The sequence below is a fragment of the Argiope bruennichi genome, chromosome 7 (genome assembly GCF_947563725.1).
Source record: "Argiope bruennichi chromosome 7, qqArgBrue1.1, whole genome shotgun sequence".
Taxonomy (NCBI): domain Eukaryota; kingdom Metazoa; phylum Arthropoda; class Arachnida; order Araneae; family Araneidae; genus Argiope; species Argiope bruennichi.
In genome coordinates this window covers 97735453-97750170 of record NC_079157.1, presented here as the reverse complement: position 1 = coordinate 97750170, position 14718 = coordinate 97735453, and positions in this window count along the sequence as shown.

Here is a 14718-nt window from a genome sequence, read left to right as displayed (position 1 = left end):
TAATGTCAAAATATTTCTATATTCAAGAGAAATTTTAGGAGTCAAGTTCACGCACATGCGCAGAATTCATTCCTATCCAAAGCATTATGATTTTAGACCAGAATGACACCGTGTTAAAACATTTAGTTTATAATCTTAATGAGAGTCTTAGGCCATTCAGACGCTCTCCGGGTACGAAGCTTCGTGGCCTGATCGGCAGAACGAGCCGTTCTGTTTTGCTGGACATCAGTTCGAGTCTCGAAAATGTAAATTTTTAAATATATTTTACTTTTATTTATTTTAGTTATATTTATCCATTATTCCAAAACTTACTAAGAACTTTTCAAAATGTTATACTTTAAAAATAAAATTTAATTTCAAAATATTTCTATATTCAAGAGAAATTATAGGAGTCAAGTTCACGCACATGCGCAGAATTCATTCCTATCCAAAGCATTATGATTTTAGACCAGAATGACACCGTGTTAAAACTTTTAGTTTATAATCTTAATAGAGTCTTAGGCCATTCAGACGCTCTCCGGGTACGAAGCTTCGTGACCTGATCGGCAGAACGAGCCGCTTAGTTTTGCTGGACATCAGTTCGAGTCTCGAAAATGAAAATTTTTAAATATATTTTTCTTTTCTTTTTTTTCTTTCTTTTATTTATTTTAGGTATATTTATCCATTATTCCAACACTTACTAAGAACTTTTCAAAATGTTATACTTTAAAAATAAAATTTAATTTCAAAATATTTCTATATTCAAGAGAAATTTTATGAGTCAAGTTCACGCACATGCGCAGAATTTATTCCTATCCAAAGCATTATGATTTTAGACCAGAATGACACCGTGTTAAAACTTTTAGTTTATAATCTTAATAGAGTCTTAGGCCATTCAGACGCTCTCCGGGTACGAAGCTTCGTGGCCTGATCGGCAGAACGAGCCGTTTAGTTTTGCTGGACATCAGTTCGAGTCTCGAAAATGAGATTTTTTTAGTATATTTTTCTTTTTTTTTTCTATTTTATTTATTTTAGGTATACATTATTCCAACACTTACTAAGAACTTTTCAAAATGTTAAACTTTTAATATAAAATTTAATGTCAAAATATTTCTATATTCAAGAGAAATTTTATGAGTCAAGTTCACGCACATGCGCAGAATTCATTCCTATCCAAAGCATTATGATTTTAGACCAGAATGACACCGTGTTAAAACTTTTAGTTTATAATCTTAATAGAGTCTTAGGCCATTCAGACGCTCCCCGGGTACGAAGCTTCGTGGCCTGATCGGCAAAACGAGCCGTTTAGTTTTGCTGGACATCAGTTCGAGTCTCGAAAATGAGATTTTTTTTGTATATTTTTCTTTTTTTTTCTATTTTAGTTATTTTAGGTATACATTATTCCAACACTTACTAAGAACTTTTCAAAATGTTAAACTTTTAAAATAAAATTTAATGTCAAAATATTTCCATATTCAAGAGAAATTTTAGGAGTCAAGTTCACGCACATGCGCAGAATTCATTCCTATCCAAAGCATTATGCTTTTAGACCAGAATGACACCGTGTTAAAACTTTTAGTTTATAATCTTAATAGAGTCTTAGGCCATTCAGACGCTCTCCGGGTACGAAGCTTCGTGACCTGATCGGCAGAACGAGCCGCTTAGTTTTGCTGGACATCAGTTCGAGTCTCGAAAATGAGATTTTTTTTGTATATTTTTCTTTTTTTTTTCTATTTTATTTATTTTAGGTATACATTATTCCAACACTTACTAAGAACTTTTCAAAATGTTAAACTTTTAAAATAAAATTTAATGTCAAAATATTTCTATATTCAAGAGAAATTTTATGAGTCAAGTTCACGCACATGCGCAGAATTCATTCCTATCCAAAGCATTATGATTTTAGACCAGAATGACACCGTGTTAAAACTTTTAGTTTATAATCTTAATAGAGTCTTAGGCCATTCAGACGCTCCGCGGGTACGAAGTTTCGTGGCCTGATCGGCAGAACGAGCCGTTTAGTTTTGCTGGACATCAGTTCGAGTCTCGAAAATGAGATTTTTTTTGTACATTTTTCTTTTTTTTTCCATTTTATTTATTTTAGGTATACATTATTCCAACACTTACTAAGAACTTTTCAAAATGTTAAACTTTTAAAATAAAATTTAATGTCAAAATATTTCTATATTCAAGAGAAATTTTAGGAGTCAAGTTCACGCACATGCGCAGAATTCATTCCTATCCAAAGCATTATGATTTTAGACCAGAATGACACCGTGTTAAAACTTTTAGTTTATAATCTTAATAGAGTCTTAGGCCATTCAGACGCTCTCCAGGTACGAAGCTTCGTGACCTGATCGGCAGAACGAGCCGCTTAGTTTTGCTGGACATCAGTTCGAGTCTCGAAAATGAAAATTTTTAAATATATTTTTTTTTCTTTTATTTATTTTAGGTATATTTATCCATTATTCCAACACTTACTAAGAACTTTTCAAAATGTTATACTTTAAAAATTAAATTTAATGTCAAAATATTTCTATATTCAAGAGAAATTTTAGGAGTCAAGTTCACGCACATGCGCAGAATTCATTCCTATCCAAAGCATTATGATTTTAGACCAGAATGACACCGTGTTAAAACTTTTAGTTTATAATCTTAATAGAGTCTTAGGCCATTCAGACGCTCTCCGGGTACGAAGCTTCGTGACCTGATCGGCAGAACGAGCCGCTTAGTTTTGCTGGACATCAGTTCGAGTCTCGAAAATGAGATTTTTTTAGTATATTTTTCTTTTTTTTTTTCTGTTTTATTTATTTTAGGTATACATTATTCCAACACTTACTAAGAACTTTTCAAAATGTTAAACTTTTAAAATAAAATTTAATGTCAAAATATTTCTATATTCAAGAGAAATTTTAGGAGTCAAGTTCACGCACATGCGCAGAATTCATTCCTATCCAAAGCATTATGATTTTAGACCAGAATGACACCGTGTTAAAACTTTTAGTTTATAATCTTAATGAGAGTCTTAGGCCATTCAGACGCTCTCCGGGTACGACGCTTCGTGGCCTGATCGGCAGAACGAGCCGTTTAGTTTTGTTGTACATCAGTTCGAGTCTCGAAAATGAAAATTTTTAAATATATTTTTCTTTTCTTTTTTTTTTTCTTTTATTTATTTTAGGTATATTTATCCATTATTCCAACACTTACTAAGAACTTTTCAAAATGTTATACTTTAAAAATAAAATTTAATTTCAAAATATTTCTATATTCAAGAGATATTTTATGAGTCAAGTTCACGCACATGCGCAGAATTCATTCCCATCCAATGCATTATGATTTTAGACCAGAATGACACCGTGTTAAAACTTTTAGTTTATAATCTTAATAGAGTCTTAGGCCATTCAGACGCTCTCCAGGTACGAAGCTTCGTGACCTGATCGGCAGAACGAGCCGCTTAGTTTTGCTGGACATCAGTTCGAGTCTCGAAAATGAAAATTTTTAAATATATTTTTTTTTTCTTTTATTTATTTTAGGTATATTTATCCATTATTCCAACACTTACTAAGAACTTTTCAAAATGTTATACTTTAAAAATAAAATTTAATGTCAAAATATTTCTATATTCAAGAGAAATTTTAGGAGTCAAGTTCACGCACATGCGCAGAATTCATTCCTATCCAAAGCATTATGATTTTAGACCAGAATGACACCGTGTTAAAACATTTAGTTTATAATCTTAATGAGAGTCTTAGGCCATTCAGACGCTCTCCGGGTACGAAGCTTCGTGGCCTGATCGGCAGAACGAGCCGTTCTGTTTTGCTGGACATCAGTTCGAGTCTCGAAAATGTAAATTTTTAAATATATTTTACTTTTATTTATTTTAGTTATATTTATCCATTAATCCAAAACTTACTAAGAACTTTGCAAAATGTTATACTTTAAAAATAAAATTTAATTTCAAAATATTTCTATATTCAAGAGATATTTTATGAGTCAAGTTCACGCACATGCGCAGAATTCATTCCTATCCAATGCATTATGATTTTAGACCAGAATGACACCGTGTTAAAACTTTTAGTTTATAATCTTAATAGAGTCTTAGGCCATTCAGACGCTCCCCGGGTACGAAGCTTCGTGGCCTGATCGGCAGAACGAGCCGTTTAATTTTGCTAGACATCAGTTCGAGTCTCGAAAATGAGATTTTTTTAGTATATTTTTCTTTTTTTTTCTATTTTATTTATTTTAGGTATACATTATTCCAACACTTACTAAGAACTTTTCAAAATGTTAAACTTTTAAAATAAAATTTAATGTCAAAATATTTCTATATTCAAGAGAAATTTTAGGAGTCAAGTTCACGCACATGCGCAGAATTCATTCCTATCCAAAGCATTATGATTTTAGACCAGAATGACACCGTGTTAAAACATTTAGTTTATAATCTTAATGAGAGTCTTAGGCCATTCAGACGCTCTCCGGGTACGAAGCTTCGTGGCCTGATCGGCAGAACGAGCCGTTCTGTTTTGCTGGACATCAGTTCGAGTCTCGAAAATGTAAATTTTTAAATATATTTTACTTTTATTTATTTTAGTTATATTTATCCATTAATCCAAAACTTACTAAGAACTTTGCAAAATGTTATACTTTAAAAATAAAATTTAATTTCAAAATATTTCTATATTCAAGAGAAATTTTAGGTGTCAAGTTCACGCACATGCGCAGAATTCATTCCTATCCAAAGCATTATGATTTTAGACCAGAATGACACCGTGTTAAAACTTTTAGTTTATAATCTTAATAGAGTCTTAGGCCATTCAGACGCTCTCCGGGTACGAAGCTTCGTGACCTGATCGGCAGAACGAGCCGCTTAGTTTTGCTGGACATCAGTTCGAGTCTCGAAAATGAAAATTTTTAAATATATTTTTCTTTTTTTTTTTCTTTTATTTATTTTAGGTATATTTATCCATTATTCCAACACTTACTAAGAACTTTTCAAAATGTTATACTTTAAAAATAAAATTTAATTTCAAAATATTTCTATATTCAAGAGATATTTTATGAGTCAAGTTCACGCACATGCGCAGAATTCATTCCTATCCAATGCATTATGATTTTAGACCAGAATCACAACGTGTTAAAACTTTTAGTTTATAATCTTAATAGAGTCTTAGGCCATTCAGACGCTCCCCGGGTACGAAGCTTCGTGGCCTGATCGGCAGAACGAGCCGTTTAGTTTTGCTAGACATCAGTTCGAGTCTCGAAAATGAGATTTTTTTAGTATATTTTTCTTTTTTTTTCTATTTTATTTATTTTAGGTATACATTATTCCAACACTTACTAAGAACTTTTCAAAATGTTAAACTTTTAAAATAAAATTTAATGTCAAAATATTTCTATATTCAAGAGAAATTTTAGGAGTCAAGTTCACGCACATGCGCAGAATTCATTCCTATCAAAAGCATTATGATTTTAGACCAGAATGACACCGTGTTAAAACATTTAGTTTAAAATCTTAATGAGAGTCTTAGGCCATTCAGACGCTCTCCGGGTACGAAGCTTCGTGGCCTGATCGTCAGAACGAGCCGTTTAGTTTTGCTGGACATCAGTTCGAGTCTCGAAAATGAGATTTTTTTTGTATATTTTTCTTTTTTTTTCTATTTTATTTATTTTAGGTATACATTATTCCAACACTTACTAAGAACTTTTCAAAATGTTATACTTTAAAAATAAAATTTAATTTCAAAATATTTCTATATTCAAGAGAAATTTTATGAGTCAAGTTCACGCACATGCGCAGAATTCATTCCTATCCAAAGCATTATGATTTTAGACCAGAATGACACCGTGTTAAAACTTTTAGTTTATAATCTTAATAGAGTCTTAGGCCATTCAGACACTCTCCGGGTACGAAGCTTCGTGACCTGATCGGCAGAACGAGCCGCTTAGTTTTGCTGGACATCAGTTCGAGTCTCGAAAATGAAAATTTTTAAATATATTTTTCTTTTCTTTTTTTTTTTCTTTTATTTATTTTAGGTATATTTATCCATTATTCCAACACTTACTAAGAACTTTTCAAAATGTTAAACTTTTAAAATAAAATTTAATGTCAAAATATTTCTATATTCAAGAGAAATTTTAGGAGTCAAGTTCACGCACATGCGCAGAATTCATTCCTATCCAAAGCATTATGATTTTAGACCAGAATGACACCGTGTTAAAACTTTTAGTTTATAATCTTATTGAGAGTCTTAGGCCATTCAGACGCTCTCCGGGTACGAAGCCTCGTTACCAGATCGGCAGAACGAGCCATGTAGTTTTGCTTGTCTTCAGTTCGATTCTCGAAAATGAGGATTTTTTAAATATATTTTTCTTTTCTTTTTTTTTTCTTTTATTTATTTTAGGTATATTTATCAATTATTCCAACACTTACTAAGAACTTTTCAAAATGTTATACTTTGAAAATAAAATTTAATGTCAAAATATTTCTATATTCAATATAAATTTTAGGAGTGAAGTTCACGCAAATGCGCAGAATTCATTCCTATTCAAAGCATTATGCTTTTAGACAAGAATGACACCGTGTTAAAACTTTTAGTTTATAATCTTAATGAGAGTCTTAGGCCATTCAGACGCTCTCCGGGTACGAAGCCTCGTTACCAGATCGGCAGAACGAGCCATGTAGTTTTGCTGGTCTTCAGTTCGATTCTCCAAAATGAAGATTTTTTAAATATATTTTTCTTTTCTTTTCTTTCTTTTATTTATTTTAGGTATATTTATCTATTATTCCAACACTTACTAAGAAGTTTTCAAAATGTTATACTTTTAAACTAAAATTTAATGCCAAAATATTTCTATATTCAAAAGAAATTTTAGGAGGGAAGTTCACGCACATGCGCAGAATTTATTCCTATTCAAAGCATTATGCTTTTAGACCAGAATGACACCGTCTTAAAATTTTAGTTTATACTCTTAATGAGAGTCTTAGGCCATTCAGACTCACTCCGGGTACTAAACTTCGTGGCCAGATCGGCAGAACGAGCCACTTAATTTTGCTGGTCTTCAGTTCGATTCTCGAAAATGAAGATTTTTTAAATATATTTTTCTTTTCTTTTCTTTCTTTTATTTATTTTAGGTATATTTATCTATTATTCCAACACTTACTAAGAAGTTTTCAAAATGTTATACTTTTAAACTAAAATTTAATGCCAAAATATTTCTATATTCAAAAGAAATTTTAGGAGTCAAGTTCACGCACATGCGTAGAATTCATTCCTATTCAAAGAATTATGCTTTTAGACCGGAGTGACACTGTGTTAAAACTTTTAGTTTATAATCCTAATGAGAGTCTTAGGCCATTCAGACTCATTCCGGGTACGAAGCCTCGTGGCCAGTTCGGCAGAACGAGCAGCTTAGTTTTGCTGGTCTTCAGTTCCAGTCTCGAAAATGAGAATATTTTAAATATATTTTTCTTTCTTTATTTATTTTAGTTATATTTATCCATTATTCAAACACTTGCTAATAAATTTTGAAAATGTTATACTTTGAAAATAAAATTTAATGTCAAAATATTTCTATATTCAAGAGAAATTTTAGGAGTCAAGTTCACGCACATGCGCAAAATTCATTCCTATTCAAAGCATTATGCTTTTAGACCGGAATGACACCGTGTTAAAACTTTTAGTTTATAATCTTAATGAGAGTCTTAGGCCATTCAGACGCACTCGGGGTACGAATCTTCGTTTCCAGATCGGCAGAACGAGCCGCTTAGTTTTGCTGGTCTTCAGTTCGAGTCTTGAAAATGAGAATTTTTAAATATATTTTTCTTTCTTTAGTTATTTTAGTTATATTTATCCATTATTCAAACACTTGCTAATAAATTTTGAAAATGTTATACTTTGAAAATAAAATTTAATGTCAAAATATTTCTATATTCAAGAGAAATTTTAGGAGTCAAGTTCACGCACATGCGCAAAATTCATTCCTATTCAAAGCATTATGCTTTTAGACCGGAATGACACCGTGTTAAAACTTTTAGTTTATAATCTTAATGAGAGTCTTAGGCCATTCAGACTCATTCCGGGTACGAAGCCTCGTGGCCAGTTCGGCAGAACGAGCAGCTTAGTTTTGCTGGTCTTCAGTTCGAGTCTCGAAAATGAGAATATTTTAAATATATTTTTCTTTCTTTATTTATTTTAGTTATATTTATCCATTATTCAAACACTTGCTTATAAATTTTCAAAATGTTGTACAATGAAAATAAAATTTAATGTCAAAATATTTCTATATTCAAGAGAAATTTAAGGAGGCAAGTTCAAGCACATGCGCAGAATTCATTCCTATTCAAAGCATTATGCTTTTAGACCGGAATAACGTCGTGTTAAAACTTTTAGTTTATAATCATAATGAGAGTCTTAGGCCATTCAGACGCACTCCGGGTACGAAGCCTCGTGGCCAGATCGGCCGAACGAGCCACTTAGTTTTACTGGTCTTCATTTCGATTCTCGAAAATGAGAATTTTTTCAATATATTTTTCTTTCTTTATTTATTTTAGTTATATTTATCCATTATTCAAACACTTGCTAATAAATTTTCAAAATGTTATACTTTGAAAATAAAATTTAATGTCAAAATATTTCTATATTCAAAAGAAATTTTAGGAGTGAAGTTCACGCAAATGCGCAGAATTCATTCCTTTTCAAAGCATTATGCTTTTAGACCAGAATGACACCGTGTAAAAACGTTTAGTTTATAATCTTATTCAGAGTCTTAGAAAATTCAGACTCACTCCGGGTACGAATCTTTGTGGCCATATCGGCAGAATGAGCCACTTAGTTTTGCTGTTCTTCAGTTCGAGTCTCGAAAATGAGAATTTTTTAAGTATATTTTTCTTTTCTTTTTTCTCTTTCATTTACTTTAGGTATACATTATACCAAGACTTACTAAGAACTTTTTCAAATGTTATACTTTTAAAATAAAATTTAATGTCAAAATATTTCTATATTCAAAAGAAATTATAGGAGTGAAGTTCACGCACATGCGCTGAATTCATTCCTATTCAAAGCATTGTACTTTTAGACCAGAATGACACCGTGTTAAAACTTTTAGTTTATAATCTCAATAAGAGTCTAAGACCATTCAGACGCACTCCGAGTATGAAGATTCGTGGCCAGATCGGCAGAACGAGCCACTTAGTTTTGCTGGGCTTCAGTTCAACTCTCGAAAATGAGTATTTTTTAAATATATTTCTTTTTATTTATTTATTTTAGGTATATTTATCCATTATTCCCACACTTACAATGATTTTTTCCAAATGTTGTACTTCTAAAATAAAATTTAACGTCAAAATATTTTTATATTCAAGAGAAATTTTAGGAATCAAGTTCACGCACATGCGCAGAATTCATTCCTATTCAAAGCATTATGCTTTTAGACCAGAATGCCACCGTGTTAAAACTTTGTTTATAATGTTAATGAGAGTCTTAGGCCATTCAGACGCACTCCGGGTACGAAGCTTCGTGGCCATTACTGCACAACGAGGCACTTAGTTTTGCTGGTCTTCAGTTCGAGTCTCGAGAATGAGAATTTTTTCAATATATTTTTCTTTTCTTTTTTCTCTTGTATTTACTTTAGGTATACATTATTCCAACACTTACTAAGGACCTTTCAAAATGTTATACTTTGAAAATAAAATTTAATGTCAAAATATTTCTATATTCAAGAGAATTTTTAGCATTCAAGTTCACGCACATGCGTAGAATTCATTCCTATTCAAAGCATTGTACTTTTAGACCAGAATGACACAGTCTTAAAAGTTTTGTGGATAATCTTCATCAGAGTCTAAGACCATTCAGATGCGCTAAGGTTCCGAAGATTCGTATCGAGATCGGCGGGGCGAGTAATTTAGTTTTGCTGCTCTTCAGTTCGAGTCTCGAAACTGAGAATTTTTTTAATATATTATTTTTTTTAAAATTTACTTTAATTATTTTTATCCATTATTCCCAAACTTACATAAACTATTTTAAATCTTATAATTCTAAAATAAAATTTAATGTCAAAATATTTCTAAATTCAAGAGAAATTTTAGGAATCAATTTCACACACATGCGCAGAATTTATTCCTATTGAATCATTGTGCTTTTAGATTCTCATACATGCGAAAAATAAAGATCTGGCACATTCTCAAAAATTTTCCCCATTTTTAGCATTGGGTTATTTTACATGATTCCCGTTGTTTATCAATCTAGAAATGATTAAAAATATTAAGAATCTTAGACTGTTCTGGACTGTTTCGTAACCGGATAAATTTTTTATATAAATTTCCTTTTTTTTCAAATATTTTTTAAATACAATTTTAAATGCCCATTCAAAATTTAATGTGAATTTTTCTATTTCATATACATCAAAAATAAAATTTTATTTTAAAAATCTATAAATTTAAAAGAAATTTTAAATTCCAAGATGTCGCACATCAGCAAAAATCATTGCCATTTTTAGCATTGGCTTTTCGAATAGATTCCCTTTATTTTTCAAACAAGAAAGGATAAAGTATATTAAGAATTACAGACTGTTCCGGATTGTGAAGTCCGTGTGAGCTGGTGGAATGAACGAGGTGTTGTGACATTGCATTTTGCAGGTCTTCAGATCGATTCTCGCAACCGGACAATAGTTTTATATATATTTCTTTCTTTTTTCCTAATATTTTTAAATATTATTTTCCACGCACATTGAACATTTAATTTGAATTTTTTTAATTATTAATTTATTTTTTTAATTTAATTTTTAATTATTTTTATTATTTTCCCAATTTTTATACATCAAAAATAAAATTTTATTTTAAAAATTGATAAATTTAATTTCACTTTGAAAATTTCTGAATTTCTAAATTATTAGTTCCAAGATCTCGCACATGCGCAAAAATCATTCCCATTTTCCACATTGTACTTTTTGACCAGATTCCTATTATTTTCGAAACTAGAAATGATTAAATATATTAAGAATCTTAGACTGGTCCGAAGGGGGAAGTTCGTGCGGCCTGGTGGAATGAACGATGTTTTGTGGTACTGCATTTTGCATGTCTTCGGATCGATTCTCGTAACCGGATAACAGTTTTATATATATACGTATCTTTTTTTAAAAAAATATGTTTTGAATATTATTTTCCATGCCCATTCGATATTTAATATGAATTTTTCCAATTCTTATACATCAAAAATAAAATTTCACTTTCAAAATCTATAAATTTAAAAGAAATTTTAAATTCGAAGATTTCACACATGCGCATAAATCATTACTATTCTTAGCATTGTGCTTTTTGACCAGATACCCATTATTTTTCCAAATCAAAAATAGATTTAATATATTAAGAATATTAGACTGTAAAAGACTGTCAAGTTCGTGTGGCCTGTTGGAATGAACGGTGGCGTGGTGACACTGCATTTTGCAGGTCTTCAGATCCGTTCTTGTAACCGGATAATTGTTTTATATATATTTCTTTTTTTATTTCTTCAAATACTTTTTAAATGATATTTTCCATGCCCATTCAATATCTACTTTGAATTATCCTAATTCTTATACATCAAAAATAAAATTTTACTTTAAAAATCTATAAATTTAAAAGAAATTTTTAGTTCCAAGATCACGCACATGCGCAAAAATCATTCCCATTTTTAGCATTATGCCTTTTGACGAGATTCCCGTTATTTTTCAAACCAGAAATGATTAAATATATTAAGAATCTTAGACTGTTCTGGACACTGTGAAGTCCGTGTGGCCTGGTGGAATGAACGGTGCGTTGTGGCACTGCGTTTTGCAAGGCTTCAGATCCATTCTTGTACTCGGATAATAGTTTTATATATATATATTTCTTTTTTTATTTTTTCAAATTCTTTTTAAATATTATTTTCCACGCACATTCAAAATTTAATTTGAATTTTTCCAATTCTTGAACATCAAAAATAAAGTTTTACTTTAATAATCTATAAATTTAAAAGAAATTTTTATTTCCAAGATCTCGCACATGCGCAAAAATCATTCCCATTTTTAGCATTGTGCTTTTTGACCAGATTCCCATTAGTTTTTAAACCAGAAATGATTAAATATATAAACAATCTTAGACTGTTCCGGAAAGTGAAATCCTTGTGGCCTGGTGCAATGAACGATGAGTTGGGGCACTGTATTTTGCAGGTTTTCGGATCGATTCTCGTAACCAAATAATAGTTTTATATATATTTCTTTTTTTTTTTTGAAATATTTTTTAAATATTATTTTCTATGCCCATTCAACATTTAATTTGAATTTTTCGAATTCTTATACATCAAAAATAAAGTTTTACTTAAAAAATCAATAAATTTAAAAGAAATTTCAGGTTCAAAATCTCACTCATTTACAAAAATCATTCCTATTCTTAGCATTGTGCTTTTAGACGAAATTCCCATTTTTTTTTCCAAACTGGAAAAAATTAAATTTGTTAAGAATCTTATATTTTTCTGCTCTGAGAAGTCTGTGTGTCCTGGTGGAATTAGCGACGAGTTGTGGCGCTTCATTTTGCAGGTCAGTTGATCGAGTATCGCAGCCGAATAAGAGTTTTATATGTATTTCTTTTTTCAAATATTTTATTAATATTATTCGCCATGCCCTTTCAACATTTAATATAAATTTTTCCAATTCTTATCCGTCAAAAATAAAATTTTACTTCCAAAATCTATGAATTTGAAAGAAATTTTAAATTCCAACATTTTGCACATGCGCAAAAAACATTCGTATTCTTAGCATTGTGCTTTTTGACCATTGTGCTTTAAATTAAAAATGATTAAATATATTAAGAATCTTAGACTGTTCCGGTCTGTGAAGTCCGTGTGGCCTGGTGGAATGAACGATGGGATGTGGCACTGCATTTTGCAGGTCTTCAGATCTCGTAACCGGATAATAGTTTTTTATATATTTCTTTTTTTTTGTCAATTTTTTTTTAATATTATTTTCTTCTGCTAAAACCATAAGATGTAATAGAAATTAATAAATTAAATGTCTAAACTCTATGGGGCATTCTTGGCATTCGCAGATTTATTATGTCCAGATACCTAGTTGTTTACTTAGGTTCGATCCCCGCTTTTGTAATCTTTCTTTTATTTTCATTTTTCATTTGATATTAATTTTTTCAAAAAATTATATCGTTCTAAGCAAAGTATGTTCTTCTTTTCACGGTGACCTATTTTTTTAAAGAATTTTTAATTTTTCAATCATTTATTTAAAAATTTTGTAGAAATAATATTAATTAATGAAATAAATGTCTGAATTCTGTTGAATTTTCGGAGCTTGAGCAGACTTATTATGTCAGAATGACCAGTCTTTGATGCAGGTTCAATCCTTGCTCTTGGAATTTCTCTTCTGTTTACTTTTTGTTCATTTGTATCAATTTTTTTAAAAAAAAATTATAACATGTGTAGCAAAGTACATTTTTCTTTTCATGGTGTGACATATTTGTAAAGAAATTTTAATTTTTCAATCATTTATTTAAAAATCTTGAAAAAATAAAATAAATTAATGAAATAAATAACTGAATTCTCTCTGTGCATGTGCAGGCTATTATGTCAAGAGGCCCAATTGTTTACGTAGGTTCAGACCTCATCCTTCCAATTTTTTTTTTTGTCATTTTATATAAAATTTTTAAAATTTGTAACGTATAGAGCAAAGTATGTTTTCTTTTCACGATATCACAATTTTGTAAATATTTTTTTTTAATTTTTAAAGCATTTTTTTAACAATTTTTTTAAAAAATAATATATATTATGAAATAAATGTCTTCTGGGCATGCTCAGAATTTTTATGTCAAGATTTTCAGATTTTGTGCATGTTCGTTTCCCGCTCTTGCAATTCTTCTTTCCTTAATCTTCTTTTAATTTTATATCTATTTTTTTAAAAAAAATGTAACGTATAGAGTGAAGTACGTCTTTCCTTTTACGATGTGACATTTTTGTATAGAAATTTCACTTTTTTTTCAATCATTTATTTTTAAACCTTAAAGAAATAAAACAAATTTACAATATAAATATCTGAATTCTATCAGACATTCTGAGCATACGCAGACCTATTATGTCAAGATTCAGAGCTGTTTATGCAAGTTCGATCCCCGTTCTTGAAATTCATCTTTCGTTCAATTTTTTTTATTTATTTTATATCAATTTAAAAAAAAATTATGACGTGCATAGCAAATTATTTTATTATTGAAATGATATGAAATTTTTTTTTAAAAAAAAATTAAATTTTACATGCATTAATTCAAAAATCTTTATTGAAATAAAATAAATTTACGAAATAAATGTCGAAATTCTATCAAACACTATGGGCATGCACAGACTTTTTGTGTCCAGATCCCCAATTTTTTTTATGGAGTTTCGATACTCGCTCTTGCAATTCAAATTTCGTTCAATTTTTTAAAAACTTTTTATATGAATTTTTAAAAGACTATAATGTATAGAGAAATGTATCTTTTTGTTTTCATAATGTGATATTTTTATCATGAGCTTTAACGTTTCCCATCATTTATATAAAAATAGTGTTCTGACGTTTCAAAACACTAAACTAACTATATTTAACCCAAAAATAAAGTTCTAAATAGTGATAACTAAAGTGTATTAGTGCTAAAATAGATTATTATATTATTAGGTTGTTGAAAAGCAACTGTTTCTTTAGAACTTCCATTAATTTATTTAAACCAGTTTTTGCTTTCCGGCCAAATATTCA